At 40.3% G+C, this 19,750-nt stretch overlaps 1 pseudogene across 1 annotated transcript; it reads left to right on the top strand.

The window, feature by feature from the left end:
• Positions 1-1,169: 1,169 nt before the first annotated feature.
• On the top strand, positions 1,170-1,646 carry LOC147345900 (small ribosomal subunit protein uS8 pseudogene; annotated as a pseudogene). The gene has a single exon (XR_015153417.1). The product of XR_015153417.1 is annotated as a small ribosomal subunit protein uS8 pseudogene (transcript).
• Positions 1,647-19,750: the final 18,104 nt, after the last annotated feature.

Raw genomic sequence — 19,750 nt, 5'->3', positions numbered from 1 at the left:
TGAGAATGGACATTCTCAACACCATGGGATAAAATGGTCATGAAATGCCCCCCTCAAAATCATGGCCAAGCTTATGAGCAAAAAGGGGCTCTGCCAACTGAAGACTGACACTTGCCATCTACATCTACAAAAATTAAGTCATGGCCGCTGCAACTGCTGACTTTCAACGCCCCTAAAAGGAGTTCAGGGTGATAAACAAGAATCAGACACTCTGTGCTCTGGAAAAAACTGGCAGAACAGGTCTTCAGATAGTTAAATCTTTTCAAGAAAAGATGTTATGAGTCCCAATTCTTGCATCTTCTCATACCTAGAAAAACACTGATGTCATTAATGGTGAAATCTGCTTTGGCTATTAGAGTAGCTATGGTTCAGATATCCTGGGAAATAATTAGGTGTTGCTATAGGTGTACTTTCAGATTAGACCTTGTATTGCTAAACACTTGAGTTTTCTGAGTCGTGTCAGGCTTGGATGCCACCATTCTCAAAACAATGTTTGCTGGAAGCAAGTAACTGCAACCTTACTTTTTATAAAAACTAGGCAACTGGCTACCTGGCTACAAGTCTCCCTGAAGTGCCAGGTCCAGACTGGGTTTCAGGCCTATTCTTCTAAAAAAAAAAAAAAAAAGAGATTTATTTTGTCTACTAAATTCCAGTTATCACTCCTCCAACTACTTCTAATTGGGTCTGTTACACCAAAATGGCAGACCAAGAGATTGAGATTTCAATCATACAAGACTCAGATCTAAAACTTAGAACTCAGAAATACTTCCAATTCAGTGTCTCTTCTCCAAGCTCCTATGCTCCATTTTGACAGGAAGTTATCACAGTCATAGTTGCCTAGTTCCCTAAATTAAAACCGAGTAAAACTCTGTGGGGTTCTGGAGTAGAGATCTGTTCTGTGTTCTCCATTTCTTGTCTGTAAGATATGGGCTTCATTCAACCTCCTTGACCTTCTCTGAGTTCCAAAGGGTGGATTCAGACAATTGCTTGCTGTTCTAGGGGACATTTGCAAGGACTGAATAGTCTCTTTATTTTGTTTTCTCATCTCCCTTCTCATTTCTGACCCAAAAAAGAACCTGGCAATCAGGCCCTGACAAGATGGCTATTTCAAGGCACTAGCCTGCCGTCTTCTTGGTCAGCCGACTCCTCTATTAAAGTCTCTTCCTGTCTCTTTCCTCCATCTTTCCGTGCCGCCAGAATGGTGCGCGTGAATGTCCTGGCCGATGCTCTCAAGAGTATCAACAATGCCGAAAAGAGAGGCAAACGCCAGGTCCTTATTAGGCCGTGCTCCAAAGTCATCGTCAGGTTTCTAACAGTGATGATGAAGCATGGTTACATTGGCGAATTTGAAATCATTGATGATCACAGGGCTGGGAAAATTGTTGTGAACCTCACAGGCAGGCTAAATAAGTGTGGACTGATCAGCCCTAGATTTGATGTGCAACTCAAAGATCTAGAATGGCAGAATAACCTGCTCCCATCCCGTCAGTTTGGTTTCATTGTACTGACAACCTCAGCTGGCATTATGGACCATGAAGAAGCAAGACGAAAATATACAGGAGGGAAAATCCTGGGATTCTTTTTCTAGGGATGTAATACAAATAAAATGCCTCAGAGGACTCTGATGCTTCCTTAAAAAAAAAAAAAAAGTCTCTTCCTTGCCTCAAGTGCTGGTGTCTCTCAAATTCTTTGGACTGTCTTGCAGTGAGCAGAGCGAGCCAGGACTAGGTAACAGAAGCAGTGCTGTAGTGTACCTTGGGTTCATGCACCTTTTCATCAGTGGCTTTCTCAGGATATAGGCCAAGGTGTGGGGATGTCAGATCCTCGTTTTGATCTCTCTGAGAGGTTTTTTTTTTTTTTTTTTTTTTTCAGTCATTAAGAGACTTTCCATTATGCTGACTATTGCCAAAGAATGTTCCCACAGACCGCTTAGAGGCATTCTTTTTCCTCCAGGCTCCCGCCTGCATTTATTGTTTATAAATTTGTGATGATGGTGATTGTAACTGGTGGGATTTATTTCCCACCATCATTTTGATTGGCATTCCGGCAGGAATTTGGGATCCTTAGTTAGCATCTTGTCCTGTTGTGGAGGATTATTTTGTCTTCCCCCCGCCCTTAAAAAGTGTCAGGACACTTTAACTTTGAAAACTGGATTCCTGAAAGTCAGGTGTGCTTGGAATTTATTTCTCCAATACGCACCCCAGGACATTTCCTGAGGGCATCTGTCATTAACAGAATCTCAGCCCTTGTGAATTGAGGTGCCAGTGACCACCAGAGATAAAGTTTTAGTTACAAGAACTGTCCTCAAGGTGTCACCAGTGTTCAGTCCTACCTTTAGTTTCTGAGATAGGTAGAACCTTCCCTTGTGGCTCAGCTAGTAAAAAATCCGCCTGCAATGTGGGAGGCGTGGGTTCGATCCCTGGGTTGATCCCCTGGAGAAGGGAAAGGCTACCCTCCAGTATTCTGGCCTAGAGAATACCAGGGACTTTATAGTCCATGGAGTCACAAAGAGTCAGACCCAACTGAGCGACTTCCACTTTCACTTTAGGGAAAGTTGTGGCAGAAAGCAAAGAGGAATTACAGAGCCTCTTGATGAAAGTGAAAGAGAGTGAAAAAGCTGGCTTAAAACTCAACATTCAGAAAACTAAGATCATGGGATCCTGTCACATCACTTCATGGAAAAGATGGGGAAAAAATGGAAACCGTGACAGACTTTATTTTCTTGGGCTCCAAAATCACTGCAGATGGTGACTGCAGCCATGAAATTAAAAGACACTTGCTTCTTAGAAGAAAAGCTATGACCAACCTAGGCAGCATATTGAAAAGCAGAGACATTATTTTTCCAACAAAGGTCCATCTAGTCAAAGCTATGGTTTTTCCAGTGGTCATGTATGGATGTGAGAGTTGGACCATAAAGAAAGCTGAGTACCCAAGAATTGAGAGTCTCTTGAACTGCAAGGAGATCAAACCAGTCAATCCTAAAGGCAATCAACCATGAATACTCACTGGAAGGACTAATGCTGAAACGTCAATATTTTGGCCACCTGATGCAAAGAACTGATCCTCTAATGCTGGGAAAGATTGAAGGCAGGAGGAGAAGGGGACAACCGAGGATAAGATGGTTGGATGGTATCATCGACTCAATGGACACGAGCTTGAGTAAACCGCAGAAGTTGGTGATGGACAGGGAAGCCAGGCGGGCAGCAGTCCATGAGATTGCAAAGAGTCAGACATGACTGAGCAATTGAACTGAACAATAATAGAAGGATGCAATATTTTTACAGAATCTACTTTATTGAAATATTACCACACTGTAAGCTTTTTGTTGGTTTTGGAGATGAATTGCTCGTGGGTATCTTGGTTTACAAATAGTTCTTTGCATTCCAGGTTGCCTCCTTCATTCCTGAAGATTTCCTTTTTCGAACACCTGCTTTGAAATCATGTTTTCTTAGTTTTGGTTTATTTCTCATTGTCCTAGGAGATGGGCTCCTAAAGACCTTGCAATAAAGTCATCCAAACCCAAAAAGAACTTGTAGTTTATATCCTCACATGCCTTCCCTATATTTTCCTTGAGTTTCATAAAATCCCTCCTGACATTTGAATATTTATGATTTGGATTTCATTTCATATATGGTGTTAGAGTATTCTAACCTCATTCTTGTTTTGTTTGTTTTAATAAGCCTCCCATCAGTTCAGTTCAGTTCAGTCACTCAGTCGTGTCTGACTCTTTGCGACCCCGTGAATCGCAGCACGCCAGGCCTCCCTGTCCATCACCAACTCCCGGAGTTCACTCAGACTCATGTCCATCGAGTCAGTGATGCCATCCAGCCATCTCATCCTCTGTCGTCCCCTTCTCCTCCTGCCCCAATCCCTCCCAGCATCAGAGTCTTTTCCAGTGAGTCAACTCTTCGCATGAGGTGGCCAAAGTACTGGAGTTTCAGCTTTAGCATCATTCCTTCCAAAGAAATCCCAGGGCTGATCTCCTTCAGAATGGACTGGTTGGATCTCCTTGCAGTCCAAGGGACTCTTAAGAGTCTTCTCCAACACCACAGTTCAAAAGCATCAATTCTTTGGCACTCAGCTTTCTTTATAGTCCAACTCTCACATCCATACATGACTACTGGACAAGGCATAGCTTTGACTAGATGGACCTTTGTTGACAAAGTAATGTCTCTGCTTTTTAATATGCTGTCTAGGTTGGTCATAACTTTCCTTCCAAGGAGTAAGTGTCTTTTAATTTCCTGGCTACAATCACCATCCGCAGTGATTTTGGAGCCCCCCCGCCCCCCGCCAAAAAAAAGTCACAAAGAGTTGGACACGACTGAGCGACTTTACTTCTTTACTTCTTCAAAAAAAAAAGTCAGCCACTGTTTCTACTGTTTCCCCATCTGTTTGCCATGAAATAATGGGACCAGATGCCATGATCTTAGTTTTCTGAATATTGAACTTTAAGTCAACTTTTTCACTCTCCTCATTCACTTTCACCAAGAGGCTCTTTAGTTCTTCTTTACTTTCTACCATAAGGGTGGTGTCATCTGCATATCTGAGGTTATTGATATTTCTCCCAGCAATCTGTATTTCAGCTTGTGCTTCTTCCAGCCCAGCGTTTCTCATGATGTACTCTGCATATAAGTTAAATAAGCTGGGTGACAATATACAGCCTTGAGGTACTCCTTTTCCTGTTTGAAACCAGTCTGTTGTTCCATGTCCAGTTCTAACTGTTGCTTCCTGACCTGTATACAGGTTTCTTAAGAGGCAGGTCAGGTGGTCTGGTATTCCCATCTCTTTCAGAATTTTCCACAGTTTATTATGATCCACACAGTCAAAGGCTTTGGCATAGTCAATGAAGCAGAAATAGATGTTTTTCTGGAACTCTCTTGCTTTTTTGATGATCCAGTGGACGTTGGCAATTTGATCTCTGGTTCCTCTGCCTTTTCTAAAACATTTCAGTGTGATTTTATATTGGAATATAAGTGATTTCTGATTTTATGTGTATTTCAGTTGTACAGGAACCTGATACATTCATGAATGAACATTTATCTATTCTCTTTCAAGTTCTTGTTCCCATCTAGGTGATCACAGTGTGTTCAGTAAACTTCTACCTGCTAGTGAGTAGGTCGTTTTGGATCATCTATTGGATACATATATGTGTGTCTACGTTAATTCAAATCTCTTCATTTACTTCACCTGTACTGAAGATTGAGGGTTCCTGCAGAGGGCAAGAGACACTCCAGGAACGTTGTGGGGTCATATTGTCTGCTGCATCCTTCCAGGACGCTGCACCCCAAAGCAATCAATCCAGCCTGGGACTCAAGCCTACCCAGTCTCCAGAGATATGATACCAGCCAAGGTAACTATGGGATGAGGGGAATAGAGTCAGCATATGTTTCTATATTTATTGTGTTTATCTAGTTATTTGAACTTGAGTGTATAGGTGAATTACAAGCCTTTTTTTTTTTTTTTTTTAATTCATAGTCACTTGATTTACTCATATATTGATGTGTATATGCTGTATTTCAGGGACTGGTCCTGTATACATTATGACAGATAGTGGAGTATCATTCCTAGTGTTACCCAGTAGGTCCTTGGGGCTTATTTTCTAAACAGTAGTGTGCACGTTAGACAAGTAGCTTATTCCTATAGCACATTCCTATGTGCCTTTCTTCTCTGCTAACAGTAAGAGAGGTGAGTTTTTTCTAAGTCTGTGAACTGTTTATCTTGGCTCAAAGAGCTCCTATGTATCAGTTTTTAGATTCTACTTACAAGTGAGATCATGTTCTATTTGTTGCTCCATGTCTCTCTTACTTCACTTGCAATGATCATCTCTACCTTCTTGCCGGTGCCTGAACATGGCATTGTTTCATTCTTCCTGTTGGCTGATTCATATACCTTTGTGTGTATAGAACCCATTTTCTTTATTCATTTCTGTGTTCTTGTCCACTTAGGTTGCAGCTGTGGCCTTCCTTTGGAAATTGATCCAGAGGGGATGGCATGGGTACCCTTGTCTTCGAAAACCTTTCTTTTTCCTGACTGGATGACCAGGCACGCGATTGCTGTTTCCTCAGGCACGTCCATGTTTCATATTTTAAAGGTCCTCCATATTGTGCTTTCTGGTGGGTGAACCAATGGAGTTTTTTTAGTAATCCAATCTAAATTAATTTCTTGATGGGAGTTTCTATTCCTAAACTTTTCCCACTTTTATTTTTGCAAAGCTTCAGTCTTGATTATTTCTTGTGTTTGTAGCCATCCATCCACTCTTTCTTTTTCAATTGAGGTACAGTTGATTCACATTACTCTATTTGCTTTGGGGTACAGCATGATTCAATATTTTCATGGATATATACCACTTAAAGTTACTGCAAAATCATGGCTGTATTTCTCTCTGCTGCACATGATATTCTATTATTTTTCTTAAATTATACATAGTGATTTTTATTTCTTAATTTCTACTTCAGTCTGGCAAGACAGCACAACCAAATCCCCATAGGCATCTTTTGTGTGTGTGTATGTTAGTCACTTAGTCGTGTCTGACTCTGTGACCCCATAGACTGTAGGCCACCAGGCTCCTCTGTCCCTGGGATTCTCCAGGAAAGAATACTGCAATGGATTGTCATTTCCTTCTCCAGGGTATCTTCCTTACCCAGGGATTGAACCTGAATCTCCCACATTGCAGGCAGAATCTTTACCATCTGAGATATAAGGAAGTCCACACACAGCCATCTCTTTGTTTCTGGATTTATGAATCTCTTTCTCTTTCATGGATAAGTCCATCTGTGTCTTATTTTAGATGGAAATTAAATGTGATTTCCTATAGCAGTTTTCTCTGAGTTTCTGACAACTTCATAGACACTCTTGCCTCTTGCTGGGCCATGGGGGACCCTGGGGTCACTCCTCCCCCATGCCTCAGCAAGAGTAGTCAGTCATAATAATAATAATAAAAAAAAGCATAATTTGCAATTGTGTAAACTTAAAGGAATTTCCTGTTAGATCAGGTGCAAGACAATGATGTCCATTCTCACCATTTTGTTTCAGAATAGTTTTGGAAGTTCTAGTCATGGCAATCGGAGAAGAAAAAGGAATAAAAAGAGTCCAAATTGAAAAATAATAAGTAAAACTATCACTGTATGTAGATGACATGATATTATACATGTGTGTGTATTAGATTACTTCAGTCATGTCTGACTCTTTATGCTGACCCTAGGGACTGTATCCTGCCAGTCTCCCACATCCATGGGATTCTCCAAGCAAGAATATTGGTGTGGACTACTGAATCCTTTTCCAAGGGATGTTGCCAACATAGGGACTGAACCATCTCTCTTACATCTCCTGCATTGGCAGGCAGGCTCTTTAGCACTAGCACCACATGGGAAACTTAACCTACATAGAAAATTACATTGAAAATTCTAAAGACACTTTCATAAAACTAAAAGAGCTGGTCAATGAATTTAGTAAAGTTTCAGGATACAGAATTAATACACAGATTTCTATTGCATTCATATCCACTAAAAATGAAAAATCTGAACAAAATTAAGGTAGCCATTCTATTTACTATCACATCCAAAAGAAAAAGAAAAAAAAAAACACCTAGGAAACCCTTACCTAATGAGGCAAAAGATCGATACTCAGAAAACTCTAAGATACTGATGAAAGAAATCAAAGATGATACAAATGGAGAAATATAACATGATTTTTAATTAGAAGAATCAATACTGTCAAAGTGACTGTACTACCCAAAGTAATCTACAGATTCAAAGAGATCTCTACAGAATTACTAATGAGATTTTTTTTCAAAACTAGAACAAATGGTTTTAACAATTTATTTTAAAACAGAAAAGACCCCAAATCAATATTGAGAGAGAAAAATGGGCTGAAGGAATCAAGCTTGCTGACTTCCAACTATGCTACAAAGCCAGAGTCATCAAAACTATATGACACTGGCACAAAAACAGACATACAGATCAATAACACAGGATGGGAACCCAGAAATAACCCCACATACTTATTGCCAATTAATCTATGACAAAGAAGGCAAGACTATACAATGGATAAAAGACAGTATCTTCAACAAGTGGTGCTGGGAAAACTGGACAACTGTATGTAAAAGAAAAAAAATAGACTAGTCTCTAATATCATATATAAAAATAAATTCAAATTGGATCAAAGATCTATGTATAAGGCTATATACAATAAAGGTCTTAGAGTAAAACATAGGTAGAACATACATTGCAGCAATATCTACATTTATATATGTCTCCTAGAGTAATGAAAATAAAAGAAAAAAGAAAACAGGCAATTGGGACCTAATTAAACTTTAAATCTTTTGCAAAGCAAAGGAAATCATAAATTGAAAAGACAAACCAGATAGTGCTAGAAAATACTTGCAAATAAAGTGATTGATAAGATATTAATTTCCAACACATACAAAGAGCACATATAGGGCAGAAAAGGACTGATGATCTAAATAAACATTACTCAAAATAAGACATACAGATGGCCACTAAAAATATGTAAAGATGCTCAACATCACTAATTTTTCAGCAGTTCAGTCGTTCAGTCATGTCCAACTCTTTGCAACCCTAGGGACTGCAGCAAGCCAGGCTTCCCTGTCCATCACCAACTCTCAAAGCTTGCTCAAACTCATGTCCTTTGAGGCAGTAATGCCATCCAACCATCTCATTCTCTGTCGTCCCCTTCTCCTTCAGTCTTCAATCTTTCCCAACATCAAGTTCTCTTACAATGAGTCAGTTCTTCGCATCAGGTGGCCAAAGTACTGGAGCCTCAGCTTCAGCATCAGTCCTTCCCATGAATGTTCAGAGTTGATTTCCTTCAGGATTGACTTGTTTTATCTTGCAGTCCAAGGGACTCTCAGGAGTCTTCTCCAACATCACAGTTCAAAAGCATCAATTCTTCAGCACTCAGCCTTCTTTATCATCCAGTTCTGACATCCACACATGACTACTGGTAAAAGCATAGCTTTGACTATATGAACCTTTATAAGCCATGTATGTCTTTGCTTTTTAATATGCTGTCTAGGTTTGTCAGAGCTTTTCTTTCAAGGAGCAAGTGTTCTTTTAAGTTTATGGCTGCAGTCAATACCTGCAGTGATTTCGGAGCCCAAGGAGATAAAGTCTGTCACTATTTCCATTGTTTCTGATTTGCCATGACGTGATGGGGTGGACGCCATGATCTTCATTTTTTGAATGTTAAGTTTTAAGCCAGATTTTTCACTCATCTCTTTCACCTTCATTAAGAGGCTCCTTAGTACCTCTTTACTTTTTGCCATAAGGGTGGTGTCATTTGCATATATGAGGTTATTGATATTTATCCCAGGAAAATTCTAGCATTGACTGTATGGACCTTTGTTGGCAAAGTGATGTCTCTGCTTTTTAATATGCTGTCTACATTCCTCATAGCTTTCCTCCTGGGAACATTTTTTAAATTTAATGTCAGCATTTTTAATGTTGTTAGGCTTTTAGCTGTTTCATTCCTTGTGGAGCTCAAAGTAATTCCCCTCTGCTCTTCCCAAGTAGAATATTGGACAGTATCTGATCTGAGAGGCTCGTCTTCCAGTGTCATGTGTTTTTGCTTTTTCATACTGTTTATGGGGTTCTGGCAGCAAGAATATTGGAGTGGTTTCCCATTTCCTCCTTCAGTGGACCACATTTTGCCAGAACATTTCAAATGACCTGTCCATTTTGGGTGGCCCTGCATAGCATGGCTCGTAGCTCCACTGAGTTATTTATGCAAGACTCATTTCCACAAGGCTGTGACCCATGAAGGAGCAGGAAGGTCTTAGAATTACTTTCTTTTTAATGCATTCTATTTATTCCCCTCAGCCTAATTTTAAGTGTAATTTGTCTTTTTTTATTCATTGATATATTTTGCACATGTAGAATAGTGACTTTTATTTCTAAAATATTCACAATAATTCTTTATATATTGTCTTTTATATAATAATTATTTATTATATAAATAATTTATGTTTATTTTATATATATAATATAGGTATTATAATTTATATTTATTATATAAATAATTCTTTTATATATTGATATATTATGATATATCATGTCTTAATCATTATGACAGTGATGATTTTTTAATACTTTTCAGAATTCACAAAATGACAAATTATTTTACTGTAGAGTACTTGTAATTAAAAGAAATGTCTGCCAATTATGTTATGATCTCCTCAACTTTCTGTCTATGGTAATCCCAGAAAAGTGCAAAATTTTATCTCAGCATTTTGTATTACATTTCTTCCTTGTGTATAAGTCAATAATATGTGAACTCAGCCAACTACACAAACTGTTCAGTCATCCAAGTACTTATCAGGTGCCTGATACTGCAGTAGGCATAATGGGACACAACACATGTGCATCACACAGGGACACACTAAATATTTCTGACACACATTAAAGGAATGAATTGAAAAATACTGATATAAAGGAAATGGTAAATATGAAATTTATAAAAGATTCTGCATTATCAAATATAGATGTCAATTTCTATAAGCTCAACATATAAAAATGAAGAACAGTGGGCTACAGAGAGAAGAAATATATAAACATTAAAATCATCTAGTGAATGTTATCTGACATTATAAAAAAATACTTTCTGGGTACTAAAGCAATGCACTCACTTTTCATAAACTCCTAAAAATTAAAAGCTTAAACAGAATTGACAAAAGTTAAACCAGACTAATCAAAAAAAGAAAGAAAAAAATGGAGGAGGGCCCATAGAATATAATCAGTAATGGAAAAGGAGAAGGTACACAGATTACACAGAAATTCAGTGGACTATAGGGATCACTGCAATCAACTACACACCAATCAAGTATAAAGTCTAGAAGAAATGGACAAATTCTTAGAAATGTACAATATCCCAGTAATAAGGCACTAAGAAATAGAAAACATGAACAGACAAATTACCAGTAAGGAAATTGAATCAATAATTTTAAAACTTACCCCCCAAAAAAGTCCAGGGTAAGTTGGTTTTATAGGTGAATTCTACCAATTTAGAGAAGAGTTAATACCAATATTTCTGAAATGACTCCAAAAATATGCAGTGGAAGGGATACTTCCAAACTCAATCTAAATGCCACCATCACCTTGATATCAAAATTACAGAGGTCACCCCCCAAAAAAATTACAGTCCAATAACTGTGATGAACATAGACACAGAAACCTCAACATAATACTAGAAAACCAAATCCAATAATATATTAAAAGGACCAGACACCATGATCAAGTGGTCTTTATCTTAGGGACACAAGGCTTTTTCTCTACCTATAAATCAAACATTGTGATACAACACATTAACAAATTGAAGGATAAAAGCAGCGTGATTATCTGAGTAGGTGAGAAAAAAAGAGCTTTTTGACAAAATTCAGCAACCACTTAAGATAAAAACAAAACAGAACAAACTGCTCCAATAAGTGGACATAGATAGAACTTACCTAAACATGATTAAGCTCATATACAACAAACTCAAGGCAAGCATCATTCTCAATGGTGAAAAATTAAAGGAATTTCCTTTAAGATCAGGAACAAGACAATGATGTCCAGTCTCACCATTTTTATTCAGCATAGTTTTGGAAGATCTAGTCATGGCAATCAGAGAAGAAAAAGAAATAAAAATAATCCAAACTGAAAAATCATAAATAAAACTATCGCTGTTTGTAGATGATATGATTTTATACATGTGTGTGTACTAGGTCACTTCAATTCAGTCGCTCAGTCATGTCCGACTCTTTGCGACCCCAGGGACTGCAGCAAGCCAGGCCTCCCTGTCCATCACCAACTCCCGGAGTTCACCCAAACTCATGTGCATCAAGCTGGTGATGCCATCCAGCCATCTCATCCTCTGTCATCCCCTTTCCTGCCCCCAATCCCTCCCAGCATCAGGGTCTTTTCCAATGAGTCAGCTCTTCGCATGAGGTGGCCTAAGTATTGGAGTTTCAGCCTCAGCACCAGTCCTTCCAATGAACATCCAGGACTGGTCTCCTTTAGGATGGACTGGTTGGATCTCCTTGCAGTCCAAGGGACTCGCAAGAGTCTTCTCCAGCACCACAGTTCAAAAGCACCAATTCTTCAGCACTCAGCTTTCTTTATAGTCCAACTCTCACATCCATACATGACCACTGGAAATACCATAGCCTTGACTAGACAGACCTTTGTAATATCTCTGCTTTTTTAATATGCTATCTAGGTTGGTCATAACTTTTCTTCCAAGGAGCAAGCACCTTTTAATTTCCTGCCTGCAATCACCATCTCCAGTGATTTTGGAGTCCAAAAAAAAAATAAAATAAAATAAAATAAAGTCTGACACTGTTTCCACTGTTTCACCATCTATTTCCCATGAAGTGATGGGACTGGATGCCATGATCTTCATATTCTGAATGTTGAGCTTGAAGCCAACTTTTTCACTCTCCTCGTTCACTTTCATCAAGAGGCTTTTTAGTTGCTCTTCACTTTCTGCCATAAGGGTGGTGTCATCTGCATATCTGAGGTTATTGATATTGATTTCTCCCGGCAATCTTGATTCCAGCTTGTGCTTCTTCTAGCCCAGCGTTTCTCATGATGTACTCTGAATATAAATTAAATAAGCAAGGTGACAATATACAGCCTTGACGTACTCCCTATTTGGAACCAGTCTGTTGTTCCATGTCCAGTTCTAACTGTTGCTTCCTGACCTGAATATAGGTTTCTCAAGAGGCAGGTCAGGTGTTCTGGTATTCCCATCTCTTTCAGAATTTTCCACAGTTTATTGTGATCCACACAGTCAAAGGCTTTGGCATAGTCAATAAAGCAGAAATAGATGTTTTTCTGGAACTCTCTTGCTGTTTTGATGATCCAGTGGATGTTGGCAATTTGATCTCTGGTTCCTCTGCCTTTTCTAAAACTAGCTTGAATATCTGGAAGTTCAATTCACGTATTGCTGAAGCCTGGCTTGGAGAATTTTGAGCATTACTTTACTAGCGTGTGAGATGAGTGCAATTACGCAGTACGTCACTTCAGTCATGTCTAAAGCATTATAACCCTTTAAATTGTATAATTTATTGTATACTTTAAATTAGATAATGCTTGCAAACTGCTTTGTACAGTGAATACATGTGGTAGATACTCAACAACTGTCACTATGGTGTTATTATTGTTGTTAATTGAACCAAACCTTGTGCTCTTTTTGCTTAAAAAAGTTACTGTCTGTATATAAGTACAAAACTAGGGGAGCACATATGAGGTGGTTACATTGGCCCAGCATTGATGGAAGAGGGCTGCAGGCATAGGGAGGAGGAAGGAAGAAATGAAACAGTTCCTGGAGGGTGCACAGAGAAGATGCTCGAATGGGGTGCAAAAAATGTGAAGGATAGCTTTGGGTAGTTGGAGGGCTTGAGTCAGTATGTTGAAAAATAACTCCATGGAATTGAATTCACTCAGCATTCACTGAAGACCTGCTTAACTGAAAGCAAAGATAAATCTAATTTTACTGTAAGGTCATTTCCCAGAGAATAAGACAGACATGTAAATTATACCTGTTTGAATTTGGAGTGAAGAATCCAGGTGTGTATGGTGAGGAATTAGGGGACATTCTCATCCCAGGAAGTGGTGTAAAATATCAAAAAGAAGCAGTGAGAAGAACTAGAAGTCAGGTGGGACAATCTGTATATATAAAATAAATAAATAAAACATTAAAAGTGAAATTTAAGAATTGCCAGAGCAAACAAAGGGTAAAAACAAGTATGAAAACTGGGATATGGAACCAGAAACTGGGAATGTGGGAGGTATAAATATGTTTAAACAAGTTGGGAGGAACTGGGCGGGGTAGGGTAGGGAGAGGCAAATATTTTGCACAGTTCTTTTGCTCATGGAAGAACTTTATGACAAATAGCATCACATTTTTTAATTAACACAATGTACCTTTTCATTATAAGTTGACTTTTAAATTTATAATGTTTTTTATTGAATAAAGTGAATAAATTTGATGAAAGATTTATTACTGAATGATTGTTCACAATCTCCCACCCCTGCTTCCTGCTCTTTCTTTGCTTCTGTTATGTGGGGATGTTTCTTGCTTCTTGGAATGGCTTCCAGGTAGGGAAAGTTGACTAATGCATAGAGGGAAAGAGGAAATGACAAGAAGCCAGAGGGTAAATTAACTGATAACAATCAAGGGCTAAGAAAAGGGAGGGAGAGAGAAAGCCAGATGAATCGCAGAGTGAGGAGTTCCAAAGGTCTGAGAGGGGATGTGAGTAGAGAGAGACTGAGAACAGATGAGCAAAGTCCAGAGTGAGAGGGAAATGCTGGGGGTAGGGCCAGTGGCTGAGAGAGTTGCAAAGGGATTGATAAGACGGCGCTATGGGTTCCCAACTGGAAACCCTTTAGTGTTCTTCCAAGAGACAGAAGTAAAGTGTGGAATTGCCTTTTGATTATTTCTGGTTGCTGCCTGTCTGGACAAAAATACACTGTAGGCTACATGTGTCTTTTATACATAGAGAACTCAGGTGGGCTTTATCTGCATGATACTGATAAATGGAATATTTCCTACCATGAGTTCAGTCACTCAGTTGTGTCCAGCTCTTTGCGACCCCATGGACTTCAGCACACCAGGCTTCCCATCACCAATTCCCGGGGCTTGCTCAAAAGCTTGTCCATTGAGTTGGTGATGCCATCCAACCATCTCATATCAGTAAACGAACAATCATCAATGATTGTAGCCACCAGGGAAGGTGAGCTGATGAGGCCTAATGAAACTCAGGAAGGAAAGAATACCTACCATCTAGCAGTCATCAGATAGCAGCCACTCCCCACAGTGAGCCCTGAGGAAACTCAGGATGTGAAAACACAGGATCCTGGACCCAGATAGCTGAGACATATAACAAAGGAATGATTTCAGTGAGCCCAGGCTCTTGTATCTTCCCACACATAGTGAACCAGTGAAGTTGCTCAGTCCTGTCTGACTCTTTGAGATTCCATGGACTGTAGCCTACCAGGCTCCTCCATCCATGGAGCTTTCCAGGCAAAAGTACTGGAGTGGGTTGCCATTTCCTTCTTCAGGGGACCTTCCCGACCTGGGGATTGAACCCAGGTCTCCTACATTGCAAGCAGACGCTTTACCATCTGAGCTACCAGGGAAGCCCACACATAGAAAAGTGCTAAACTCCTTAACTTGGGATATCTGGTTTTCTTTAATTTACAGTAATCTTTTAGCATTCAAACTACCTGCCTTTTGTTGCAAAACCTCTATATAATCTGTCCCTCCCTCCCATGCCTCCTCAGCGCAATTCTTCCTGGGTTACTTAAGATGCTGACTCCCCGGCTCAATGTCCTAAAAATTCCTGCCGAATAAAAAATAACTGTCAACTTTTATGTTGTAAATACTCTTTTAATTTCACAATACCATTCACTTTTACTTTCATTTCTTCTTTCGCTATGCAATCATTTAAAGGAACCATAAAAAAAAAAAAAACAGACGTGTAAAACATTTTCTTCAAAATGGTCTGTGTCAAATAACTTTCCTTAGAATGAGTGTACTTCCTACCACGTACACATTCGCTGGGCCTGCATTCCAAAAATGTCGCAAGAATACGTGCACAGCTGGGTTGCCCCATGACACAGCAGCTGCATGCTGTGTTGCCATTATGAATCTGCAGGAAATGGACTTTGCATGTGAAGTGGTCTTCCTGTCTTTCCTCATGAGCAGAAACATATCATTAGGGAGGAGCTGCTGGGTCAGCACTCAGGGTGGATGTGGTGATGACTAGAGGTTCTGGAGCTCTTTCCTGGAGCAGGGCTGGAGGGTGGGCTCCAACAACCAAGTCTTCAGCACAGATCTCTGTTAAAGGAGCGGGGTCTGGGAACAGTGCTGAGCCTTTTGTACCTCCAGAGACCCTCAACTAGCATTTGAGTGGTTAGAGGTGAGGAGCTAGAGGGCTAGCCCTGCCCAGGCAGATGTTCATATTAACAGGGAAGAGCCAATTCTGACTCCTTGTTCCATCTGTTTCTTTGACTTTAAACTTTGCTTTTTGTTGTTTTAGTTATTGTAATCATACATAATGGCCTGAAGCGCCAAAGAATTGATGCATTTAAACTGTGGTGCTGGAGAAGACTCTTGAGAATCCCTTGGACTGCAAGGAGATCAAACCAGTCAATCCTAAAGGAAATCAACCCTAAATATTTGTTGGAAGGACTGAATATTTTGGTTACCTGATGTGAAGAGCCAATGCATTGGAAAAGACCCTGAGGCTGGGGAAGATTGATGGCAGGAGAGAAGGGGGCAACGGAGGATGAGATGGTTGGATGGCATCACCAACTCAATGGACATGAGGTGGGGCAAGCTATGGGAAATAGTGAAGATCAGAGAAGCCTGGCGTGCAGCAGTCTACAGGGTCACAAAGAGTCTGACACGACTTAGGGACTGAGCAACAACAAATAATGGCCTTTCTCAGGGAACCCTGCCCCTCTGCCTGACTGTGGCTTTGTTCACCTCACACAGAGACAATCTCATTCTGTCCACCTGTGAATGACTGCAGGAAAGAAGACATTAACACATCCTCTCCTAGTTTACAAAATAAAGGGCCTTTATACTTTGTTTCCTCACCTCCCTCCCCATCCCATCTCTGTTCTATAAAAGAAACTGGCATCCAGACCCTAATAAGATGGTTATTTTGAGACATGGGTCTGCTGTCTTCTGGGTCTGCCAGCTTTCAGAATTATTCCAATAAGTCTGTAGACTCAATGGCCTGATGTATGATAAGCAGAGCAAACTTGGACTTGGTAACATTCAGGCATGCTGAGGAAGGGCTCAGGTTTTGCCCTGACTGCATCATCAAAAATTTAGGTAAGGTTTTTAGGGGCTTCCCTGGTGGCTCATTGGTAAAGAATCCACCTGCCAATGCAAGAGACATGGGTTCAATCCCTGATTCTGGAAGATCCCACATGCCATGGACCAACTAAACCTCAGTAGTCGTGTGCCACGACTACTGAGCCTGTTCTCTAGAGCCTGGGAGCTGCAACTACTGAGCTCACGTGCCCTAGAACCTGTGCTCTGCAAGGGAGAAGCCCCTGTAATGAGAAGCCCACACACAGCAACCAGAGAGTAGCCCCTTGCTTGCAAGTAAAGAAAAGTCCATGCAGCAGCAAAGACCCAACACAGCTGAAAATACATAAATCAATAAAATTATTTTTTAAAATTAGATTAGGTTTTTACATCAAGTCTATCAAGAAATTTGATTCAATCATCCTGTAAATGAAAGAGACAAGGTGAAAAACTGGGCTTTACCAGACAGGAGGTTAGGGATCTCCTTATAAGGTAGCAGGTCCTATTTTCTAGAGAAAGGTGAGCCAGCTAAGGCTGAGCTGAAGGATGGTGGCTGGGTCTCTTAGTGTGAAATTTTCCTGCTATAATCCTTCTCTGCTTAGGTTTCATGAGAGTTTAAGAACTATGGAGAAAGCCACCTGCATTATTGATAGGTTGCATGCGTGCGTGCTAAGTCACTTCAATTGAGTCCAACTCTTTGCAACCCCATGGACTGTAGCCTGTCAGGTTCCTCTAGCCATGGGATTCTCCAGGCAAGAATACTGGAGTGGGTTTCTATGCCTTCCTCCAGGGGATCTTCCCATTCATTTCAGTTCAGTTCAGTTGCTCAGTTCAGTTTGAGACACCATGGACTACAGCACGCCAGGCCTCCCTGTCCATCACCAACTCCCAGAGTTTACTCAAACTCATGTCCATTGAATCAGTGATGCCATCCAACCATCTCGTCCCCTGTTGTCCCCTCTCCTCCCACCTTCAATCTTTCCCAGCATCAGGGTCTTTTAAAAGGAGTCAGTTCTTCACATCAGGTAGCCAAAGTATTGGAGTTTCAGCTTCAGCGTCAGTCCTACCAATGAATATTTAGGACTTATCTCCTTCAGAATGGAATGGTTGGATCTCCTTCCAGTCCAAGGGACTCTCAAGAATCTTCTCCAACATCACAGTTCAAAAACATCAATTCTTCAGCACTCAGCTTTCTTCACAGTCCAACTCTCACATCCATACATGACTATTGGAAAAGCCATAACTTTGACTAGAGGGACCTTTGTTGGCAAAGAAATGTCTCTCCTTTTTAATATACTCTCTAGGTTGGTCATAACTTTTCTTACAAGGAATAACCATCTTTTAATTTCCTGGCTGCAGTCATCATGTGCACTGATTTTGGAGCCCAAAAAATAAAGTCTGCCACTGTTTCCATTATTTCCCCATCTATTTGCCATGAAGTGAAGGGACCAGATGGCCTCATCTTAGTTTTCTGAATGTTGAGTTCTAAGCCAACTTTTTCACTCTCCTCTTTCACTTTCATCAAGAGGCTCTTTAGTTCTTCTTCACTTTCTGCCATAAGGTGGTGTCATCTGCATATCTGAGGTTATTGATATTTCTCCCGGCAATCTTGATTCCATCTTGTGCTTCATCCAGCCCAGCATTTCTCATGATATACTCTGTGTATAAGTTAAATAATCAGGTGACAATATACAGCCTTGATGTATTCCTTTCCTGATTTTAAACCAGTCTGTTGTTTCAAGTCCAGTTCTAACTTTTCCTTCTTGACCTGCATTCAGATTTCTAGTCTAGTATTTCCATCTCTTTGGGAATTTTCCACTGTTTGTTGTGATCCACACAGTCAAAGGCTTTGGCATAGTCAATAAAGCAGAAGTAGATGTTTATCTAGAACTCTCTTCCTTTTTTGATGTTGGCAATTTGACCTGTGATTCCTCTGCCTTTTTTTAATCCAGCTTGAACATCTGGAAGTTCATGGTTCATGTACTGGTGAAGCCTGGCTCGGAGAATTTTGAGCATTCATTTGCTAGCTTGTGAGATGAGTGCAATTGTGTGGTAGTTTGGGCATTCTTTGGCGTTTCCGTTCTTTGGGATTGGAATGAAAACTGACCTTTTCCAGTCCTGTGACCACTGCTGAGTTTTCCAAATTTGTTGGCATATTGAGTGCAGCACTTTCACATCATCATCTTTTAGGATTGGAAATAGCTCAACTGGAATTCCATCATCTCCACTAGCTTTGTTTATTCATAGTGATGCTTTCTACGGCCCACTTGACTTCACATTCCAGGATGTCTGGCTCTAGGTGAGTGATCACACCATCATGGTTATCTGTGTCATGAAGATCTTTTTTGTATAGTTCATCTGTGTATTCTTGCCTGCCGAGGTCCAGCCCCGGCTGATCCAGGGTATTCGAAGGAGAGACGGCCTAGGCAACTATTTATATGCTAACTAGAGATATAAGAGTAATAGAATGAGGATAGCTCAGTAGGAAAATTCAGTGGAGAAAAGAGGCTGAGTAGCTTGGTTTACGGGAGAGACCAATAAAACTTCAAGACAGGAAGTTTGCACCACTTACGTAGGCCGCAGGCGCCCTCTCGAATAGCGGAAGGTGCCCACCCTAGACACCTTCTCGAGTGGGCCTTAGAAGCCCAGGCATAATTAGTAAGCATGGTGGGTTCCGCACTCCAGATGGAGACTTCAGCCAGAATTTAAAGGGAAGAATGACATGGGGAGACCAAGCGTTGGTGAGCAAGGCCCGTAGCTTTATTTTCAACAGGGGCTTATATACCCTAAGTTACACATAGAGGATAATAGGGGATGCAAAGTCAGCAGTTTTTGATCCTTATCAAAAACCAGGGTTTCTTTCCTGCAAATTTATCGTATACAAATGGTTTAGGTGATTTACATCATCTTCTGGCCAGAAGGCCTACTAACA

Source organism: Bos grunniens, chromosome 24, assembly GCF_055505025.1.
Source record: "Bos grunniens cultivar Pamir isolate PY7600 chromosome 24, Bosgru_T2T1.0, whole genome shotgun sequence".
NCBI classification, from domain to species: Eukaryota; Metazoa; Chordata; class Mammalia; order Artiodactyla; family Bovidae; genus Bos; species Bos grunniens.
This window is presented reverse-complemented; position numbering and strand designations above follow the sequence as displayed.